General features: G+C 42.7%; 1 protein-coding gene across 14 annotated transcripts in view; it reads right to left on the bottom strand.

The window, feature by feature from the left end:
* raraa (retinoic acid receptor, alpha a) overlaps positions 1 to 6,437 on the bottom strand; it is a 149,884-nt gene extending 143,447 nt beyond the window's left edge. For 11 of the 14 annotated variants that reach the window (XM_042397289.1, XM_042397283.1, XM_042397281.1 and 8 more), the window contains exon 1: positions 6,255 to 6,437. The gene's annotated coding sequence lies outside the window, so the exon portion shown is untranslated. Of the gene's footprint in view, positions 1 to 5,657; positions 6,216 to 6,254 lie in introns of those variants that run through there. The other 3 variants (XM_042397288.1, XM_042397295.1, XM_042397298.1) reach the window with 1 other exon arrangement.
* Positions 6,438 to 24,264: the final 17,827 nt, after the last annotated feature.

The raw sequence follows: 24,264 nt of genomic DNA, 5'->3' as shown, positions 1-24,264 counted from the left end.
TTTGGGGGTAATTTTGACTTGCCGTCCACAACTCCAGCTGTAAGCACAGGAATCCAGTCATCTAACAGGCTCTGTAGTGCAACATTTCAGTATGACAGTGATTTGGTGTGATGGCTCTTCACTGAGTCTGGCTGCACTGTGATGACAGCCCATGGAGACAGAATAAGTAGCAGCAGCTCACTAGCTACGTCGACTTGGCGGGCACAAGCCATGGCAGCGGAGCAGCACGATAATGATGCTATGAGCTGAACCACTTACGAAGCGCTAGCTGTTGGAGCTAGCAGCAGCAAGAGTGGTATCATCTTTGTTCAGGACCATTATCTCTCCGCCGTGGTGTTCGCTTCACACTGATAAATGTGGCCAAGCAACTTGAGCTAATGTGCAAGCAGCTGCAACCGCAGCAGCTGGGTAATACACTGTCAACTGCCATGTACGCCCACACAGGAGGCACAATAGAGCGGATTTGTTCCACTGAAATCAGTGTGGAGATGCTTTGGTTTGTGTAGTGCTTTGAAACTGGACATGGCCACTGCACAGGAGACTCACATGTAATGTTCTCTTAAGACCACGAGGACTGACACAGGATCTGTCAAGTGTCTTCATTAGGAAGATGAAGTTTGTTATGATGAAGAGCAGTCCAGCCAATAAGGAACCACTAAAGCGTTATTAGATCCTTGTTGTTATCTGGAGCCATCCAGTGTGGCAATCTATTCTCTCAGTACCTGAGCAATCCTTTTGTAATATTCTATTGTCTAAGTCTCAAATAACCTCAAAAAAAAGATAAGGACTAAAATTATACCAATGTCAACAGAGTAAAAATGAGAACCAACCTAAAATCATTACTGTATCATAACTGACTACACACACACACACACTTGGCACTGAGCAGCACTGCTATTATCTAGGAGTGCTTAAGGACAGATTGGCGAGTCAGACATCTGTGCAAGTGACACCGGCTATCTGGCTAGCTGTCTGACTCATGGCAGCAGTGGGTTAACTTGGCAGCTCAGCTGTACAGTGCAGCTCTAAAAGGAATATTAACAGCATGTCCCTCAGTGCAGACTGCGAGAGAGCAACAGGAAAAAGGAGGACGGACAGAAAAGGAGAGATGGAGAAAAGGCAAGGAGCAAAGGGGTGGGTGTGCGAATCCAATTTCCAGTGACAGTGTGCTCAGGATCACTGTTTCAGTGAAAGAACATATCATCTGTCAAAGTTAATGGCAGTGTCCTGGGGAAAATGAAGGGAAATAGAATGGAGACCATTCATTAAGAAGGTGGGGGATGGGGGTGTGTCAAAGCCACCGGTCTGCCCCACTGTCTCCCTGGGAAAATAAATATATACACAGGCCATTATTTGTGCATTTACGAGGTGGCAGTGCAGCCACGATCAAGGGCTGGTTCTCATGCTACAGAGATAATATTAGCCTCTTCAGGCATCTGCGGGCTCGAGTGGAGAGCTATCACAGGGAATGAAGAGGTCGGCCCTGGCTGTCTGTTAGGACGGCTGGCAGGCTAGCTAACAGGCCAGGCCAGCCTGTCTCTCACTCAGAGCTGTGGATGTACTCAGTGGAAGCAATTGATACCATTGTTTTATGGAGAGGAGGGTGGAGGGGGATTAAGAACCAACAATAGGGCTCTTTCACTGGAAATGTCAGCCGTCACGCTGGGGGACTGTCCGACTGGGCAGAGACACTTTCGTAAAAAGCCAAGGTACAAAATGACTGTGGAAAATAGTATGAAACCCTGTGATGGCGGCAATGAAATGCTGCGACATGGGCCAGAACGCTCACATGCCAAATGGTAGAAATGCATCTCAAACATGGGACAACAGTCTATGGGAAACATTACAACACAGATCATGTGAGACCATGTCAAACAGAAACACAAGGTTTTCTATTTATAATACCGTTTTGTGTGATCTGTTTGTATTTTTAGAAAGAAAGCAGTACAACAACTCTGCTGATAAATATGTCAATGATTTCAAGGTCTTCCAATCAATAACCAGGATAATAGCTTATATGGGTCTTTAGCTCAGCCTCATTAGGAAAAAAAGGAGACAAACGTGGCCTGATTCTTCAGGCAAATTAATGCAGTGAGGAACCTAAAATATCACAACTGATGATCCATTCTGGGACATTTTATCATGAGACTACACAATGGAGAGATACAAAGTTCTTTCTCTGAGTGCTTTGATAACCCTTGGACCTCTTTGAAAATCTCACTCTGAAGGTTTGAGGTGAATACAAACAGCGAGTTGAAGTGCGGTACCCTGCCGCTTTAAGGCTGGGATGAAACCAAGTTATTCTACCACTCTGACCTAATTGCTCTCTCGCTCTCCCGACATGAACACTGGGAGCTGTGCACTCTGACACGTAAAGATTATTTAATACCATCAAAGCCATAAAAAGAGGAATAAAAGGAGGCAGTGTGAAAGACGGGGGTGGTGGTGGGGGGGAGTTAACCCTTGCGCGGCCGGCATGGCCAGGCGGGCCAGTGAGCAATGTAGAAAGCGGCGGAAAAGGGAATCAGTATGCACAAGCAGGTCTGTTTGAACCGCCGCCGGCCAACGCGAGTGGAGCTCCCACATCCCAACATCACAGCGGCTCCACTCCCCCTCCAAAAAAAAAAATCCCACTCGGCTTCAGCTACACTCTCCTGGTATAGGCTCCCACCCTTCTTCTCTCCTGCTTTTCCCACACTCGCCCCAGTCCCTAAGGCATATGACTACGTCATTGGGCACCACAGCCAAACCACTGTAATATCCCAATTTATTTCTACTTATTCTGACAGAGTTGGGGCCTGTTTCATTTAGGTCAAGACTTGGTTTTATTAGTGTAAAGATACACTGCTTGGTTCCATTGGACTCCATATGTAGCTTCATATATTTATGTAAATGAAGTAACAGTTTCTCTATTCAGATGTTTTGCTGACAAATGGAACTATTCTTAATGACAACATCAGCAAATTGGAAACCGACACATGTAAACATCAAAGCTAATTCTAAAAACCCAGCCCATTGTTTTTTCCTATTTAGGGCGAGGGAACCTCTGCAGTGTGATTTTCACTTTATGCACTTCTCACTCCAGACACAGAGCTACTCGCACTGAAAGTCTGACAGCGTGTGGGTGGGACTGGCCAGAGGTGTTTACCGTTAAGCGAGCGCTGGGTGACATCTCCAGGGTGCCCTGCCGTTGTGGGGAGCATGTCTCATCTGTCAGTGTGTGATGAGTTTGCGCTGCACAGCCACAGCCTCGTGAGTCAGCCTGGCTCGTCAACAACAGGGGAGCGAGCTGCTGTGGCGGGACTGTGTGTAGACCACTACAGACCAAATTTAAGCAAACCAAACCACTTGACACACCCAGGGCTTTTTCAGGGAAAGCTCGACCCGATGCCAAATTTTGCCTTAGGGTATATCTCTAACATCTCGTCTAAAAATGTTTTCTTTTCCCTTTTAATGAGCAAAGCTTGCTAAATCTGCACTTTCACCATCTACTTTTGGTGGTTTACGTGTTGCCAAGGACGCTATCTTGTGTCTGAGATCAAGACTATTTGCATGATTCAATGATATGGTGACCTATTGAGCAGTACAGTTGACACCATCTATAACACCTGGTATTAATACGAGGAAGGAACATTTGCCATCTAGCTTGCCATTCAACGTGAAAATAGGTCACCCGTTATTTAAAAATTCAACCTATGAAGTTGATTCTGGTTTTATACACAAATATGTCTCCAGATGTGACCAATTCTACTTTTTTTTCACCTGTTAAAGTCATTTATTCCACAAGTGATGAGGGAAAATAAAAACTGTCAACAAACATGATAAAGAAAACTGACAAGAGCTAGGAGCTACTGACTCACTACTACTGTATTTGTGAAGAACAAAGAAGAAAAAAAATTCCCTTCTAGTGTCACTCACACTTGACTTTACAATCTGCAGAGGAAGGAGAGGGACGTGGTGAGGGAGTGGGGGGATGTGAGCGGGCACAGTGAGTGTGCCACTGCCTCCACTGTGATGACACATTTAGTACCATGTGAAACTGAAGCGTGCAAGGCCTTCAACTGGCATTGTTCACACAAGTGGAGAAGCAACTTCCCGTTGATGCGTGTCAGAGAGGGTTTGACAGTATCACAGACAAATCTTGCCTTGTGCAAGATAACTGAACATTAACTGCATTTTTATGAACAAGTGCAACACTGTGCAATTTAATGTTTAGAAAACACACACACACTTAAGCAGAAGGTTGTTCACTTTTGAATTGGTGCAAGAAACTATTATTTATCTCATATCTGCTCTATAAGGAGGCAGCATGAAAAAATGTCTCTCTAGATGTCTGTCTAGATTTACTTCCTTTAATCATAATTGTCAGATAACTAGGGCTGCAATTAATAAATTATTTTCATTATCAATCAATCTGTGGATTATTTTCTTGATGGTTTGGTCTATAAAATTGTGAGAAACGCCTGTCACAATTCCCAGAACCAATCCATCTCCCCATCATAGAAGACACATTTGAGAAAACAAAGCCATAACTGCCTATGATTACTTTTTTACTCAACTAATCAAGTCAATAACTAATGATGTCAGCTCTTCCTTAACTTTGAGACAATAACTATATTGTTAGAATTCAGTTAAGGGCATGACATGGGATCAGACATCACAAGATTCTGGCTAGACAGCAAATTAAAACGGTAAAAACAAACATCTAAAAGGTTCCTATCAAAATCTCTATCATATGTGACTGTTAAGCAGGCAGGTAAACAATCAGCATTTAGCCCTAGCCCTCCCAATTATTGGAGATGGCACAACATTGACCTGTGAGTCACAAGAGAGGTGACAGGGCAGGAAAACTTGAGGGTTTTCCCGCCCTGTCACACATCTCACATCAAATTTCCCAGCCAGTGACGTGACCTCTGATGTATCTTGCTCTGAATGTAACAGGTTGTCATAGGAAAGAGCATCATCTTTCCCCAAAAAATGAAACCTATCTGCACCGCCATGTCTGCTGCCAGTATCAGAGGAGAAGTGCAGGGTGGTGTCATTAAGACTGCAGTATCATAAACACAATTCAACAAATCATTCATCAAATGCATGAAGCACACACAGATCAAATTGCTCAAATAAAAAAAAAGGAACATCTAGGAATGACTTGTTACAGCAGTCATTAAATTGAGGTTAATAACCTCCATACGGACTGTAATCTGTGGTTTTACAAGACAACATTTTGCAACTGCAGGTTTTTGATGCTGCAGGGTATGTAACTCGAATGTTATAACACAGTCCTGACATTTAATTTGCAGAGATGTACACACCTCAAACTGCCACATTATCTTGACAGGGGTTAATCGGGGGTGTTAACAAATTGGGGGAGATAACTGTCAGCTTGTAGTGGTACTTTAAGGCTGTTTTTTTCTTTCTAAGACAGAGGAATGTATGTGTGTTTTGGGTCATCAAGTAGTCAGCTCAGTATTAGAGCACATCAAAAGGATGCAGGCTGTGGTTGCCCCTCATTGAGCTGTCTGTTTATCCATTTACAGCACACTGAGGAGAGGATCTGGGATCTGATATGATCGATATCCACAGCAGAGTACACTAAAACACTAGAGCAAAGTTAACCTCAAGCGTACAGGGGGAGCCCACAACGAAGTAATACTCACCAAACATTGCAAATGTGGGTGAAAAAAATACATATTTCTCCACATTCCAGTGTCCTGACGCTGCAAAAACAAACTAGCTCTTGTCGGGAGTGTGTGCTAAGACAAGACAGACAGCACGACATGTTTTTAACTCCACATATCCGCACTTTTCTAAAGTGGCAAGCTAGATGGGTTAGCAGGTTGGCTCTGCTCATTGACTCAAGGAAACTGTCAGCGCTGAAATACAGTAATGTCTTTACAAGCTAACTTAACACTGAACCGGGGAGCGTTAGCTTTGCATGCTAGCTGCCCTGACAACCGTCGTATCCACTGGATTTAACGTCGCTCGGATGGACACGTTATGATAGTTTCTTTTCCACAATGCCACCATGAAGTTAGATAGGAGTTTCGGACTGCATTTTATTCAGCCCATTTCTCACAATGAACAGCGTTAAAAAGAAAAACCTGTCATGACCGTGGCATTGCATGACGCATTCAAAATCCTCCAGGTGAAAGGGCGACAATTTTTATACCCGGTTAGCCTCCCTCAGGGGCTGAGAGGTGGACGCATGCTGTCAAATGTTGACAAGCCATTCAATGACAAGTGGATGGTAATACCTGGGACCTGTTGACTCCTCCTCCCCGGTCCCCTCGGGCTGCTGGTGGAAGTTCAGCCGCGCAGCTGTTTTTCTCCGCCGTGATATTCTTTTTCAAAGTTTTCTGCTGCCGACTCTCATTCTCCAGATAGTCGCTGGCTCTCGTTGCTGAGGGAAATTAGCTCCCCTCTCCTCCCCACCACCCGCCCGCCCGTCCCCGGCAAAAAAAAAAAATCGTAGGTAAAGAGGCGGCGAGCCGCTTTCACAGAGCAGGCAAGTTTGGCACGGCTATCGCAGAGGCAACCATTGCAGTCACCTTCTCTGGCTGTGAAAACCAACACCAGCTTTGACCCCGCCCCTTTCCTTTTAGGAGGGCCAGTCCCTCAAAAAGTGGATGATGTCCTGCTCTCTCCAGATGTGCTCACTGCTCTGCTGGAGTGATGAGAGGCAGCAAGACAGGTCGATTGCCCTTTTAGGTTTCCTTATTATGCCCCAATAAAATGCACTAACTCCCTTTTCGTTTCTCAGCCCAGGAGCTAAAGAAACAATTTCTCTCTTTCAAGTGAGGTTAGAGTCATCACTTGAGTGTGTGATTACACTATGTACCACAGTTTTTGTTGGTAGTTTTGGTAGTGAGTTTTACTTTCTAATTGCTTATGCCTAAAAAGTATGGAAAATGGCTATTATTCCTATCGAACTGTGCTTTTGTGGACAATGATATTTTGAAATGTTCCTATTGCCAGTGGGAAAATTTGCACATTCTCATTCACATAAAGTCAGAAAAAACAACATATGAATCAAAATTAGCATGTATTTATACTAAAGTTATTTTTAAAAAAGTGACCACAAAAGATTTAAGAGGGAATAGTTTTTTTTCAAGATTTATGATCATACTGTAAATCACTTTCATGAATCAGCCCCCAAATATAGTCCTCCATCATCGTATCCAGTGATTCATATGTTGTTTTTTCTGACTTTATGTGAATGAAAATGTGCAAATTTGCCCGTTTTCCCATTTAGAAATAGGCACATTTCAATATATCACTGTCCTGGTCATGAAAACAAAATCTGAAGGAAATAATAGTTATTTTCTAAACTTTTTAGGCACAAGCAATTAGGAAATAACACTTACTACCCAGTAACAACAAACAAGTGAAAATGTGTTACACAGTGTTACGTAACCGGTTATATTTTAAAGTAATGCAATCAAACGCAAGTTTGCAACAGAGAATGTAGCAAGCCAAAAGGAAAACAGAGTAAAATGTAGTGCTAATTTTACACAAACCTCAAAATGTGAGGAATGTTGGCAAAACATGGATTGGGAAAAATACCAAGCAATAATAGATTTTAACAGGTCAAAGATAAGCAGCAGTATATTTGTGTAGTACGGTTTTACTTTTGCAATGAAGAGAGAGAGGTACATTTTAAATTAAGGAACATTGCAAAACAATCATGCATTAAATATCTAGAGATAAGAACTCATTTACTGCACATTTTTAACTGTTCTAGTGATAATGGCTTCACCCCAAAACCACATTTCAGCAGCAGAATCATGTATGACTGAGGCTTTACAGGAAGATCCCAGAGGAAATCTATTTTCCCTTACAGTACTTTCCCTTTTTTTTTGTCAAGTCTTAAAACATTGCATGCATAAAAGAGCCAACCCCATATCCCGGGACACCAGAGACACTGGGGAATTTTCTTATTTTATTAAAATATGTATCTTTTGTATTAAACTTTAAACAATCCAGCCCCTCCTCCGTTGCGTGACTATGCCTCCGCGTCCTGCTGAGAACACCATTAAAGCCTCTAAAATATCTTCCTTCAGAGATTGTACCATAACCTTTTGTCGCACTGCATTTCAGCAGTCAGCTACTTTTGTGAAATCCACCACTCTGAGGACATCTCTACCACATGACATAAAGAGATGCAGCTCCATCAGTAGCTTTAAAGCCAAATTATATTTTTACTTTTGTACTACACACTTTAAATCGTAATACATGTCTCACATAGTAAATATGAACTCCTGTTGTGTGTGTCTTCTCTTTTTTAATGATGGATGTCAGCAGTGTGTTTAGTTTTCAGTTAGCTCTCAACTAACTGTTACATTTTACAATTTCATTTATATCTACTGATACTGTACAAAACAGATAAAGCTTATAGCTGAATTGTTTCTGAAATATGTGATAGGTAATATGCAATTCTTAAAGATAACACTGGTAATAACACTTCTGTGTGTGCATGCATACATAAGGACCTATATGTTTACTAGTCTATCACCTGTAAAATAAACAGTGGCAATTTTTGTAATCAGTTAATCATTTGCGGATTTAAAAATGTGAAGACTTTGGCAGCCCTAATGTTCCCATGGATACTCAAGTGTGTGTGTGTGTATGCATGTGTGTATGCACACAGGTAGGTGCAAAGTGTGTGCATCTGTGAGTGTGTTTGCCTGCAAGGGAGTTATGTGTGCCAGGGGAGAGCACAGGTTCTCTCCTGTCTCTCAGATATGACAGCTACACTCAATAGCTTTCCGCCCCAGAAAGCAAAGTTTTGTGACAGGTGGTAGATGTGAAACCCCTTGTCCCATATGATTGGACAAAAGGCCACAAGACAGCTAGTGACATACTTTGCCTCCGTGTTACCTTCTCAGTTGCTTTTCGTCTTTTCCTGGGAGCACTGACACAGCTACAGAGAGAGTGCCAGCGACAGTATCCTCCTTGTTTCCCCCTGCTGCCTTTAAGGCTTTCTTTTACAAAAGCTGTGAGTGGCACTAAGCTGTGTCAGTTGTCACACATCACCACACAAGTGAGGAATGTGGTGCTTGAGGGGGGGTGGGTTGGTTGTGACATGGGACACACAGGCATGCGAGTAACCACGGACTGAAGTAGTCGTCAAATGCTAAAAGTATGTACTGGTAGAAGTAGATGCTGTCACAACAGAATGGTTGAAGAGATGGAGCTGTCTTATCTCACTGCTTTCTGACAGGTGGAACTCAGGACTGGCATGCGTGTGTGTAGCATGTTTTCATGTAGACTGGATGGGCTCGCCCTCGTTTACTCAACTGCGATGTGGGGATTTGTATTGTGCAGCGTTGTGTTTCCTCTACATATCTCTAGGTTGGCTAGTAAGGCCTCTGGGGTCTCCTTAGCCCAGCTGCATCCTCCACTTGTAGCCAGGTTTACACTGGAAGTTACTGGAGTTGAATCTTAATGGCTTTCCAGTCTAGTATAGCTCCCCTCTACTCGGAGATACAGATATAGACTGCATTTCAGCATGTACTGTACAGCCATAAGGGCATGTCAAGCATAGTGAAAAGCCATGTGATGCGTGTTCCATATAATGCTTTACATAGACTCCCTGTATGCAAGTAAACCTTAAGAATGTCAAGCTTGACATAGTGGCTTATAAGACACATGCATTAGCTTTGTGTCAGGCTACTGTACAGACAGAGAAAATCAGAATTCGGACACGCTTCGAAGATCCAAGATTTCGAATGCTCCCTTCTCCATTTTCAAGGAGCAACAAAGAGTGACAGACGAGCCTGACGCTGACATGAAGGATTAAGTATGCATACAGCACATGTGTGCCTATGCTTTTGGTTAGTGGAACATTTACTATCGACTAGTGGTGTTTCCTTTCAAGTTGGGATTGCCAGATCCATTACTTCAGCAGTTTCCAACCCAAGGGTCAGGATCCCCCAAGGGGTCACAGGATAAGCAAGAGGGGTCCCGAGATGATTAACAAGATAGGAAAGTAAACAAAAATACTCCTGCTGCTTGAAATTCTGTTTATTTTTCCAGACTGGCCCATAAAGCTAGCTGTTTTGTTTATTTATTCTTTTATTTGTTATTTACCCAGTAGTTCTCATCAAAATTATTCCAAAAGTGGACATTCCTTACTGTAGTTTTGACATAGTTTGACATTTTGGGAAATGCGCTTACTTGCAGCGAGTTAGATGAGAAGATCTCTCATCTCTCATGTCTGTACAGTAAATATGAAGCCACAGATAGCAGCTTGTTAGCTTAGCTTAGCATTAAGACTGGAAACAGGGGAAAACAGCTAGCCCAGCTCTGTCCAAAGGTAACAAAATCCACCCACCGGCACCTCTGAAGCTCAAGTATTAACATGTCATATCTCATCTGTTTAATACGTATAAGAACTTTTGTTGTAGTTTTACAGTGTTATGTGCTGGACTATGTCTTGGCCAGGAACATTTACTACTTTGGAGCCTCTGCTAGTGCTGATAGATGCATTGTGGTTACCTTCGGACAGAGCCAGGCTTGCTGTTTCCCTCTGTTTCCAGTCTTAATGCTAAGCTAAGCTAACCAGCTGCTGTTTGTGGCCTTAGATTTACCATACAGACATGAGAGTGGCATCAATATTCTCATCTAATTCTGGGCAAAAAAGCAAAATACACCCATTTGCCAAAATGTCAAGCTCTTTCTTGAAGAGATCACCAGCCCAAAAGATTGGCAATGGCAATGCATTACTTCAAGAGGCACAACGTCCAAGGTGCTCTCAGCAGCCTTATAGTCCCCGTACATAGTTATTGTTACAGGACTGTGGTGGAGTGTCTCTCTCATGTTTTATTTTACGAGGCACCTGGTGAGCCCCTTAGCAGGTGCTCAGTTTCCGCCTCTAAACGTCCAGCGTGAAAGTCCAGTGCTATTTCCAAAGTGTGGTAACATTAGCCAGGCTGATCAATGCTTTCACCCCCAGCATGGGGCCACATACCACATGTCACAGCCTGCTACACAGAGAAAAAAAAGAGGGTGGCAGAGACAGGGGGCCCCTCCTCTGAGCACGGTGTCACCCTCACCCAAGAGAAACATTTCAAGTTCCCCAAATGTCAGTGGACAATTACAGTAGGGCTTCTAATGCACCGGGGCAACATGAGAATCCTGGGGCCTGACGTCAGAAAGGCCAACAGTCTACCATCCTTCCTTGGGTATAGATTTGGAATGGATCTCAGACCCGGCAGACTGGCATAAGGAGCTAGAGAGAATTGAAGGTGAGGAGGTGCCAGGGCTTGGTGGTCGATCGCCATCCAGAGTCCTTTAACTTTTAATTCCTCCAGCCTGCTGCTGCCTGCTTAAAACCACATATTTATTTGGAACTCCCAGCAGCCAACCATTCATCACTCTGCGACCCCTTTATTAGCTTGTCATCCATAGTAGAGAGTAATGGTGAAACCGTCGAGCAGCCACCATGGAGAGCACTTCACGGTAAGGCTGAAGGCTACAAGAGTGGCCAAAATAAAAGGGTATAACATTAAGATGAAGATATCAGACCATACCCTGCCAGTAGCTGAATGTGCCACCCGTGTCTGTAAGTGTGTCTGGGCAGGCGTGTTGAAAAGCTACATAACTTTCACGTTGGTTCACTTTATGGCGCTAGGTTGTGAAGAGTAAAGAAGAAATGAGCGAGGGGAGGAAAGAGAGTGCAGATGAGATTGTATCAGACGCATGGAAACAGTTAGCCAAGCCCCAAAGCCTCCTTTGAACTGCAAATGGCTGTTAAGAAACAGCTTTCACTCAGAACACATTCGAATAACATGCCACCAACATGCAGGAGGGCACAGAAACACACATTTCCACACACACCAGCGCCGCCGCCACACACAGGGACAGCCCTTCAAACCCACCCACATCCCTACATAATCTCACCTGCAAGAGAGAAAACCCATTATACAGTTTAATTTTCTCTTTCTCATTTTTTCCCCTCCTGGCAAAAAAAAAAAAAAAAAAAGATGATTTTTCAAACCTCTGACAGCCGAGCCTTTCGCAGGATTTAGTCCATCTGAAAACATGTGGTAAGCCTTGTGGAATGTTTCAAATGATTCCCAGATGTGGGCCGCAGACAGGTTTAACCCATTCTTTTCCCACTCAGCGGCAGGGAGGAGGTATAAAAGAGGCCTTGCTGGGAGAAAGTCTGAGCAATATCAAAAAAACTTTTATTCCTCTCCGTCGATTTTTGTTACTTTCAAAGCATTAGGGCCCACTGAACTGTAGCTTAATGTAATTTGCCGTAAAGCTAAAAATGGAAGTCCTCCTATGCTGCATTACCCAAGAATAAAGAATGCGAGAGCGCTGCTTTTTCCAGATGACTCAGCAATCGCAGGGACCTGACAAAGTTAAGGAAAACACCTTTGTGAGGGACAATTCATATTCCTGACGAGGTTAACTTCTCTCTGCATTTCTCAACAGTTTTCATGACTTACACCCTTGCAAAGCAACCTGCAACATTTCTCATGTGTCAGCTCTAAAGCTGCGTCTCTCAGCGCATTCAAAATAGTCAGCAAAGCTTTGGCAATACCATATTAAGAAATACAAGACTTAAGCTTACTTAATGCTTCATTTGAACTTCATCGTCATTGTTTACATGGTGTGATTAAGCAGGAACTCAAAACAGGGTTGCTGGATTATTTTGCGAAGGACATTGTTGTTGTAACACTCCCAAAGATGGCGGTTTTGATGAGATATGGAGGGAGGTAACAGAAGAGCCAGACAACTAAACGGGGTGGAGAGAGTGAGCCGCTTGATATCCTATGAGCAACAAACTCAAGTGACCCCATTCCCTCCTCTCCTCTCCCTCTCTATCTCCAGCTCCGTCGTTCCCTCCCTCCACCTTTTTTGTCTCTTTCTTTCTCTCCTTTCCTCTCCGCTGCTTCTCCCTCTTTCACCAGCCTAGCCAACTATAAAGCAGTTGTCCAACACGCCCGTCAGCCCGCCAGCCCGCCAGCCAGCATGTTGGCCTGAGGCCCATTATAAACAATCATAACAGACAGAAAGGGTACATGCAGACAACAGATAGAATTGCACTAAAATTGAGAGCAGAGGAGAGTGGCAGGCAGTCACTCTGGCAGTAAGTTGGTGAGTGAGCAAAGAAAGGGAGAATGAAAGAGGAGCAGTCAGAGAAAGAGCGTTAGAGGGAATAGTTTTGTGCTATGAGGCTCTTAGCAGGATACCATAGGCCATATGAGGCCAGAGCAGGCTGGGAAAGATTGTTACTGCTTTGAGCTTCCACATGTGAATGCACCGCAAAACCCCCTCTCCCTTTTTTTTGCTTCCCTCCCACAAGCCTCCCTAAGGAAAGACCAGTGTTTTAAAAGAAGCACAAACAACTGCCAACTCAAAATTCTGCTTTGTATTTCTGAAGGGGAATCAAGCATGCTTATCCATGCTGTGTTGCAAGCAGCCTGATACTCTGTTACTCAGGTCACCCCCATTAAGACAGAACACATTTTTTTAGACCTGGGATTGTATCCAGGGGGCATTAAGCTAAATGTGTGAGAGGGTCACATTTGTGTACCTTTCATTTCCACCTCTTCCCATCAAATATCCGCCTTCTTGTTATCTTGTAGAGGAGAGGGAGTATGCGGGTAAAAGCAAAAATGCTGGATGTCAAAAACTAAGACCACAATCACTGTGATTTTAAGGTCACAGTGGAACTCACCAATAACTAAAAGTTAATTTCAAGGAATAATTTGGGAAACACGTTTATTCGCTTTCTCGCTTGTTGTAGAAAAGGTCGATACCACCCTCATACCTGTGCGTGATGTATGGAGTGAGAGTTGGCTAGTCTTTAGCTTAGTTTAGCATCAAAACGGCAAATAGGGAAATAGATAGCCGGGCCAAAAGTTCAAAAATACACCTATCAGCATCCCTTACAAGCTCTAATTAGCATGTTCTTCTCTGTTCTTTAATAAGAACACAACTATATACTTCATCATCATCACCATGATTTTGCAAAGAACCGTGACGCCACATGAAACCACAACTTCTTGTTTTTACATTCCTGTTTTTGAACGGATTAAAAAAAGCAAGATCTAATGTTAATTAGTGAGCGTTAGAGGTGTTGGGTGTATTTTTAAGAGAGAGGAGGAGGAGAGAGAAAACCATGCTAGCTGTTTCCCCCTGCTTTCAGTGCTTATGCTAAGCTAAGCTAATCAACTCCTGGTTCTGGCTCCATACTTCACGTACATGAGAGACACGAGAGTGGTATCAGTTCTCATCTAACTCTTGGCAAGAAAGAAAATCAGCATATTTCCCAAAATGTTGTACTATTCCTTTAAAGCTGGCAGAGATGTCAAGAAAATAAAATTTTATAACTTCACCTCTTGGGTATTTCTGCATGCCAAACAGGCATATCATATGATAATGTCATGTCACACAACATGAGTGAGACATCTTTTCCAAACTAACCACCTGGCAACCCCGTCTGCAAGGAGCCTTTATGCCCATATGTAAGGTTATGTTACACCCCCCTCCCTCCCATCGCATCTTCCATTTTGGATCATTGGGGTGCCAGTCGCCAACATGTTCCCCTTCCCAGCATCTCATCAGAGGAAACCCAGAGAGTATGTCCCTTTAATTAGACCGCCCGTGACAATAATGGTGCATTAATGACATTTCTATGGGGGCCAATGAGCTGGAACAACAGAGGAAAGACTAAATCACAAATCAATTCCAACAAATGTAATTAAGGCTTAATTAGCCTCCAGGGTGTCACTGGAATGCCATGGAGGGGTTGTGAGAAAGAGAGAGGGGAGGTGAAAGAGAAATTTAGAGAAATTTAGAGAAAGAGAGATCGCTATGGGTCATGAATACAGTGTCCATCCAGGATCACCAGTTCTACAGCCTACAGCATGTGTTCAATCATCAACAACATCCTACATTTATTGTGTCTCATGCTTGACTATCATAACATTAGTTTAATGATCTGAACTCTTTGATTAAAGTCATAGGAAATGATAGCCTCTGTATGCTAAATGCGTGGCTCTTGGCACGTGCCTGCGCGGTTTTAAAGGGGAGGGCTGATTTAAAGGCAACACTTCCAGTGTGGAGCCACACAGCCAGCGCTGGGTAGAGAAGTGCTAATTCTCTATAAAAACAGCAGCATGTACGGTTAAGCCCAGCAACATTCTGGTGTTAAAAAGAAAGGAGGGGGGGGGGAGGGGGGTGCAGGGGGGAGAAAAAAAACAGGAGGGGGAAAAAAAAAAGAAAAAGAAATGCAAAACCGCAGGGAGGCTTGGAGAGGACTGGCCTGCCTCGCTGGATGCCAGATCACACAAACACAGACTCTCGTGCCAATAAATGAGCTTCATAAACTGCAATTAAAACCCTGGGCACTAATTTAGTGGAAATGGCAGCCTGTAAAAAGCGAAGAGTGTTAGAGAGAGGAGGAGTAGAGGGAGAGAGGCAGAAAAGGGGAGAAGTGCAAGTTTCTGGACTTCAACAGAGGTAATTTTTTTTTTTCCTTTCTTTTTTTCTAAACCATCATCCCTTGCATTAATGCAAAACATACCATACTTTATCCTGGCTTGTACCACACACATGCAAAATGTTTTAATGTAGGGGAGCATACAATCTACATACACAAATGAACACACACTGTGCTTTTTTTTAAACATATAATGACTAATAAAAAAAATGTAGTAATGATAAAGTATTACTAAACATTACCAGGAAACACAAGATGTCACGCCAAGATACTTTTCTTTCCTCACACTCTTTCCCTCCCTGCCTACCTCCTACACTCTCTCTCTCACACACACACACACATGCGTTCACTTCATATAAACCTACACCATCTGAAGCTTCTCCCAACAGCTATCCAGGCAGGCAGATCTGTCATATCAGAGGTGTTGGGGGTAGTCTGGACATGGCTGATGGGAGACATCTGCCTCGGCTGCCTGTCTATCAGGGTCAAAAGACTACAGAATGAGGTGTCAGCATTCTGATAAAACAAGTCAAACACACGCAAAAACACACAAGGTGCAAGGAGAGAAAAAAGTCACTCCATAAAACACGTCTCATCCCCACCGCCCAGCAGACAACGCAGTCTAAACAGTCAAGTGACGTACTCGATACGCTCGTCAGGTGCGTGTGTACGTTACGGCGAGCACGGCTGTAATTGGGGGATGAGTGTTCATGTCATGCGACGCACTGTTTGACAAAGTTGTGAAGGCCTTCGCTTGCCGCAGCGTCGATTGACACTGGAATATCAGAGGTTGGAAAACAGTGTGACTGGTGCAGGCTCTGCGTGTGAATTCCTTGTAAACCAGCAGCGGCTATTCCTTCGCACAGGATGGGTGGTTTCAACACCTCTTCCTGGTTAAGATTACTGCCATGTATCGTCTGACCTTGAGCTGGCTCGTCTTCCCCCTTTAAGACTCATCATAAGCTGCAGCTTTAAATGTTATTCATGGAACTTGCGTAGTCAACTTCTTCAAATGTCATCAATAAAATGGCAAATGTCACAGTAATGTCAATAAAAAAGCTCACATATCATACCTGTAACCGCAGATACAAGCTTTTATAAATGTCATGTACGTATCCGTAAGTTTAAGGTGTATTTTTGGTTTTTTTCACGGTTGCATGGAAAACACACAGCAATGGTTTGATCTCTGCGCCATATCCCTGCGAATGCTACATGCACATGCTGAAAACATACCCATGAACTAAAGTAAGAAATGCCCTGTGCCATATTGCATTTTTTAATTGCTTATTGATTACTATGTCATGCTGTGACAAAAACAAGGGAAACGACGGAGGAAAACCTGAGAGTGATGCGAATTGAGGGGTGTAATGCATGGCTGAGCAGGAGACTGCCTCAGAGGGGAGGGAGAGTAAAGTAAACTCTGCTGGAGGGTGAATAAAGTGGCTCACAGAGGAGGGTTACAGTTTTAAAGCAAGGGCCATCAGTTTATGTTTATTGTACACTTTCAGAAAAGTTACAGCGGCAAGAAATTGAAGTGAGCTACACTGAAATTTAACTTTCTCTAAAGGTGCCAATCTGGGCATCAAATGTGTCGTACTTTTTGTGAAGGAGGAAAACAACATGAGCTTTGTGACGGAAGTTTGAGGTTAAGGCTTCTATCACCACCCAAAATAATCAGCTCTATCTCTTTTGGGTTTCCTGTGTAAGTCACCATTGCACTAATGTGCCCCTTGATGATTTCTATGCATGAGCAGCCACACTGTTTAAATAACTCACAGAGTTCATCTTACTTTTAGGGACAAGTACAAAATTTGATAAATTAATACAACATATCAAATGAGAAGGATTCTCCTTGTGATGAGCAAAATCTAATAACTCTTATTTCTACAATGGGAACTTTGTAGAATAGTGTTTTTGAGATCAAAGGGGTTTTAGGAGTAGATTTTATCAGATCATGTACTTTTAACCCCCTCAATCAAGTAATCACTTCCACTAAATAAAAAAACAACACTCAAGTTTGACAGCGCAGGATTATATTAAAACATAAGTGTGGGCATTTCACTAGTTTCAGTCTCTATATTGCCACTCTGACTCACTCTCACTGTGACTCATCGCATGGCACGCAAATGAGAAATGATACCCACATATGATGATCAGTCAGGATCAGATGTTGCTCATCTGTGACTTGAGCTGCCTTTTCTCACGGCTACGGAATAGAATGGCCACACAGAGACTGACAGAAGCAGGCAGTAAGGAGTGACCATAATCCTCAAATGTCTCCCAGAGATCCACAAGAAACCTGCTGCAGATCTAATCCAAATGAGGCGGAGAAGGAAAACTCCTTTCTTTGATCTATCTTGCAAGAAAAAAACAAAAAAAACCCACAAGGACAGTTAGAGAAGTGGTAATCTAGCATAGCCATGCCTCCAGCTCAAAGGACAGAGGGTTAAACAGAGTAGGGATGAGGGATGTAGGATATAGTAAACCACCAAATATCAGAAATCTGTGTTTCATGTTTAATAACAGCAAGGCATGTTCAAATCCTATCTTTTTGGGGTCATTCTTCACATCACAACACTGAAAGTGTGGATTAATTTTGCATTCTTTCCTGCTGGGTCTATCACTGACCGTGAGGAGTTTTCAGCATCACATACAGACCCAAAACAGAAATTACTTGTTCCTTTAGGGTTTAGTACTGACAAGAAAAGAGTTTTCTACCTCATGAACATGAACTGATGGGACATCCCTGTGTGCTGTGGTTGTAGAGGTATTTTAAATGGGCTTCTAGAGGAAAACTTGCCTCATGTGGACAGTCGCTTTTTCTAATTGTTCCAATTATAGTACTGGAAAGCAGCATATCCAGTGAGGTTACAGGCATTGTGTTAAAGCCAATTATGGAAATGTGTTCTATATTTGCAGGAAAATAAACCAGAGGTCCCATTTCAGGGTTCTTGTGCAAAAGTCCTGTTTCAAAAGCCAATCACTGTCATTTTTGACTCCCACCTTTTCATATCCAGAACTCTAGAGTAGTAGATGGAGGTGTAGACAGACAACTGGAAGAGTGATGGGATGGATGGAGAGGTGATGCATAAACACATACTGTAGATAATGAGATGGCCAAAAGGAGAGAGTATCAACAAGTTGGAGCAGTGCCGTGTGTCCATGTTAATCCACAGCAAGTCTGAGCCACTCATTATACCAGAGCTGATTAAGGAGTGCAGTTTAATAAGGGCTAACCTATAGTGATGTTGGGAGGAGGCTGTAGAAACAGTCAGGGATTATCACGCCCACCACAGGGCACACGGGAGCAGCAGAAGCAGGCGTGAGTGTTGCATCCGGAGGTGGCCAGATGTGTTAGGAGCTCAGTGACAGGAGCAGAGATTAAGGTCACATTGTCCCGGTTGGATTAGCGCCAGGTGCTACATGATGCTAATGGGCTGGCAGTGCCAGGCAGAGTGAAGGCATAGGTAGGCTAGCAGATGTCGACACAAGGCTTTTATGTTTATGCCTGGCCCCTCCCTCCGCACGGCTCCCTGTCCCCTCTGCAAGCCAACTTTACTCTATCCAAACAGATGAGCGATGATTTAAGAGGTTTGGTGGCAGGAGCTGAGGTTACAAAAGAGGTCACACCATCCAAATGTCCCAACCTTTTGATCTAATCGTGGATAGTTAGCCTCCCTCCATCTTACTCTGTCTTTATCTCCCTCACTCACACCCCTGCAATGACCATCACTTCTTACGTTACCTCAACTGATTTCCGAAATGAATGTTTTATTCTAAGACAAAGAAAAAGACTTACCTGCTGGGTGCTATAAAAGAATATACATGGTGTGGACATGAACACTTGTACAATCTAATGCAATCCAACGAAACAGCCCTGAGATAAACACTTTGAGAAGCTCATAATATTCAGTGTCATGGGTGTATTACTTCAGTTTCCGAGGTCATAGTTTGTGGTGTTGTTGAACTGGATTATTTTTTATTATATAGATGTGCATGTTATTGTGTCCACACACTTTAGAAGCAGGCAGTCAAAAGCAGAGAGGCTGCAGTAAGGTAAGTAAACATGATGCAAGCCAGTTTAAAAAAAAAACAAAACTGAAAAGAATAGAAAAGAAGGCATCAGAACAGAATACAATGTAACACTGTGGATGTCACACAATGCAGCACAATGCACTGTGATATTGCAATGCAAACCACTGCTATAACTGTTGTTGTTTACCATTAAGGGCCCCACTTGAATTTTTTTTTTAAGATTATTTTTTGCCAGTAAGTGTAGAGAGACAGTAAACATGACAGTAGAGAGGGGTATGACATGCAACATAGGTCCCCTGGCTGGGAATCAAACTGTGGATGTTGCTATCATGTGGTATACTCCTAAACTATTGGGCCATTCCGGTGCCACCACACTGGAAATTTTAACTTTGAATCATTTTTGTCATTATCTTATCAAACAAAACTCAGCAATGCAACAGAACAAAAGAGAATGTGCTACAATATGGGATCATTATCAAGTAATCTGCTGATTATTCTTTTCAAATGATTAACCATTTAATCTAAAAACCATCAGAAAACAGTAACAAGTTGAGCCCATGGTGGCTTCTTCAAATTGCTTATTTTGTGCTACGGACAGTCTGAAACCCAAAGATATTCAATTTATGCTATAAAAAGAGATAAAAGCAGCAAATGCTCATCTTCAGCAGGCTGTAATCAGCACATATTTGGCATTTTTGTTTGATAAATGACTTAAACGATAATCTATATACATATATATATATATATATATATATATATATACTGTATTTTTCTTACTGTCAACAAATTCCATGAAAAGACTAAAACCAACAATAATTAATTGGTCTGTCAATACTTCCTGGTTCGCCATCTGTGACACTCAGCTCAAAGACTATTGGTTCCTATTGAATGCATAAATCTTTGAGAATGATGCACATTTTTTTTTTGTAAAGGCTCAGTAATTTCCTAAAACAGCTGGGCATCGTCGGTTTTAGCAAACGTAACTCAAACAGTAGTAAATCGTGAATTTGTCAGGGACTATTTTTTTAAGCGGATTAATACACATCTGGTGCATTTGTGAGGTTTTACAGCAGCAGCACTGTTTATGTGGGATCCACTCCGAATATCAAAATAATGTATGAGGGTATATGTCACCTGGCGTCAACGGTGTTGCTCTTTGATGTGTTTTTAAATCGTGTTTGGACAACAGTATCATACAACACAAGAGCAGAAGAGGACAGTGAAGGCGGCACAGCGGACGCTGAACTGGCCGAGCAGGCAGGCAGACAGCAGGCAGCCCTGCTCCTCCAGGGAATTGCTGGAAACGGGAACATGAGTCCACATTTCTAGACAGTGACTGGCCTAGTTTCAGGAATACAGTCCATGCTCTCGTTCTCTCTATTCTCTCGCTCTCTCTTCACCAACACAGTGGAGCAGCCAAACAAATCATGCAAAGTTAACATCAAAGTTTGCTCTAAAAGGTCACCGGATCTCTCATAGAACAGCCGACCTCTGTGCTGCTGGAGGGGAGGAGGTGAGCCGATGAACGCAGCGTGTTTTTTTTTTTAGGCTGGATGTCATTACATTTTTAAAAAAAATATTTTATCCTCCCATTCCCTCATCCCCTGACCTACCACCCCTCCATCTACACATCTCATTATTTTTTGATATCCCCCTCCTTTCCCATCCCTCTCTGTCAGCCCCTCGCTTCCTCTCTTGTCCCCAGTTTTAAGGACACAGGCTTGTTGGAGTGGAAAGCCCAGCCTGTCGCTTGATATTATGGCCAACATAGGACCAGTGGAGTGACACAAGGTGTACGGAGCCAAAAAAATTCCAACCAAACCAGACCAGACAGCATTAGCTCTCTTTCTCTCTCTCTTTCTTGCCTCTCTGTCCATCCTTACCTCATCTCTCAGAACTAGAGCAAATGCAGAGATGCTTAGCGAAAGGAAAGGAAGTGTGGGAGAGTGAGTGAGAGAGGAGGAGAAAGCTGATATAGAGAGAGGAAGGATAGAAAAAGAGGAATCTTTGGAGTGATCAGAAATCCAGTAACAGGTCTAGTGAAAAGACACGCTGGCCATAAAAACTCCAGAGAGGTTGCATGAAGACCAGCCTGGTCGCCAGAATAAAATGTCTCTGCAAACCACAGAAACGTCTTTTATTTTATTTGAACCCAAACCATGATCTTTCCCTAATCCTAACCAAGTGGTCTTTGTGCCTAAACCTAACCAGACCTTAACCACAGCATTGTCACATCATAAAACATCATTATTCAACGGATAACGGCCAACATTGAAACATAGACATTCAATGTATCTGTGGTTTTCAGAAACGTTCAATGCCAACGTTTTGTTCTGGTGATTGGGTTGTGAAGACTTGGCCAATTATATAGAGCTAGTTAGCGAAAGACAATGATTGGACAGAGAAGGACAAGAGAGAGAGGAAAAGAGGACAACAGGTTTGTTCATTTGTTAATCCCCTAAAAGCCCCACTACCTCTGATCTGTTCATCCCCATCTTTTGCTCCAGTAGAAAGCCCCCTCCCCCCACGATACTATGATAAGATTTCCCTGGAGAGAGTCATATGGTGCCGCTCCGCCCCCCACTTCTCTTTTTCTCCATTCCTCCTCTTTTTTCCGTTTTAACCCTCCTCTCTGTCACTCTGTGAGTCATTCTCTCTGCCACTCTTGCCATCATATAACTCAGTCCCACGGCACTGATGTGTGAAGAGCATGAGGGAGGGGGACCTACACCATGGGGCCTCTTAAGTATTCAAGGTCACCACTTGACAAAGCGTACAATGCAGCGTGTGCAGTGTTTCACAAGACATGTGATGTTTTGTAATATTTGATGCGCTTCCTTGCAAATCTGATAGCGTGCTTGTGTGTGTGTGTGTGTGTGTGTGTGTGTGTGTGTGTGTGTGTGTGTGTGTGTGTGTGTGTGCAGTTTGCGAAACAGGATGACCTGTGGACAGGGTGGGTCCTATATGACAGTGTTTATGCTCTTTTAGATTTTCTATCCTAACATCATCACTCTTTCATAACACCATGTTGACTCATATGTAGTTTGTTAAATTGTTGTTATTGCATATCTGACATCTGGGGAAAACCTACATCCAAGATGTTGATTGAGTTTCATAAACTCAAAGATTAGTGGCTGTTTTTCAGCTGTAGAGGAGAAAGTAACTGAAGTTTCCACCTGATAACAACAGTATGAATTTGAATCTTCTCTGCTCGCTGTGCTTTCGGCTAAACCTTCGTCTCAACTTCTTCACTGAGCAAAACGGAAACCGAAGATAATGTGATGCAATAAAAAACAGACTACTATCTATCACAAGTGATGGAAGAGATAAAAGACTCACTCACACTTAATTTCGACACACATTGTGAATGACAGTGATGTACGGGCTGCGGCTATCAGCCAAGCTAACATTGATCAGGAGTGGCTGTCCGGCGCACCACCAAATCAGTCATGTGTATTGATTCAACACCATGGGAAGAATGTGTGTGTGTGTGTGTATATTGTGGGATGTTTGTTGCTGTGGCGTGTAAAGAATATGATATTACTGTAAGGTTAAAATTAGAGGAAAATTAATGCTGATTTACAAGGTTACAAAGCTTGAGGAACGGAGCAAAAAAAAAAAAAAAGTGTGTTCTCCACTTACTCAATAAAACAGCGTGAGCTATGCAAGGCCATCAGTTAAGATAGTTTCTTGCACACATGAATAGACCGAGACTGAACCAAGGTCTCTATACAGTATATTATGATGGCTGGTGACTCAAAAAATTGGGGAGGACACAAGGAGAACCAAAATACAGCGTCATGTTATTTTACACTAGTTGGCCACTTATCGCTTATGTTCAACGAAAAATTAAGCTGTAAAACAATTGATTACAAGATTTCGAGGGGTGACGCAACATCCAGTTTTAGTTTTTACACAAAAAGGAAAACCCAAAAAAATGAAAATCTGGAATTATTAAAAAAAGCAACAATGAAGTGTGTTATGAGTTCTTCTGCCCGTGGGAGAGTTCCACTCACTTGACATGTTGGGAGATTATCTTCATAGCTGCTGTGGGGCCTGTTGTTGCATCCAGTCTTCCAAGAGCGAGAGGGAAGTAAAGGCTGGCTGCCTTCTTTGGATCTTGTAAGGTCAGAAGAAGTCTAGTCAGTAAAATATCAACACAAATCACGCTTTGGCAGTTTAGTAGTGATTGAAAAAGCACTGGGGAAAAACATTATTTTGAGCTATGAATACTCACCTTTTTTTTTGGATCTTGTAAGGTCACAAGGCAGAGTGGCTGTTGTCACCAGGAGCAGCTTTGTTAATTTGCACCAAACAAAAAATAAATAAAAATATTAGATCAGCTTAAAAGAAAAAAGAGATCCATCTAATTGTACCAACTGCAACAATATAATTTAAAATGGTAATAATAATACAGAGGATCTAGAACACAAAATAAATATTCTTCTTTTATATCAAATATATTAAAATGTTGCAGCATCCCCTTCAGACTTTTTTGTTTTCAAATTTACTTTTTTTCAGCTGGTGGATATCAATCCACATAAGCAATATTAGATCCATGCAGTCATTTGTGAAGCCCATTATGTCACATATCAGCAGATGTCTCTGGATGTTTCTTAGGACAGTTTGTTTAGCTGTGGGCCATTTGCATTCAGGCTACAGCTGCCTGAGAGTCCAACCCTGAGGGAACTGCCCGTAGTTCACTGACCTCAACTCCAATGGTACGAGAAACATGCGAGACAATGAAGGGGACTGTCAACAATTACCAATCC

This window comes from Thunnus maccoyii, chromosome 20 (genome assembly GCF_910596095.1).
Source record: "Thunnus maccoyii chromosome 20, fThuMac1.1, whole genome shotgun sequence".
NCBI classification, from domain to species: domain Eukaryota; kingdom Metazoa; phylum Chordata; class Actinopteri; order Scombriformes; family Scombridae; genus Thunnus; species Thunnus maccoyii.
The sequence above is the reverse complement of the archived record's forward strand: the minus strand, read 5'-3'. Positions and strand labels throughout refer to the sequence as shown.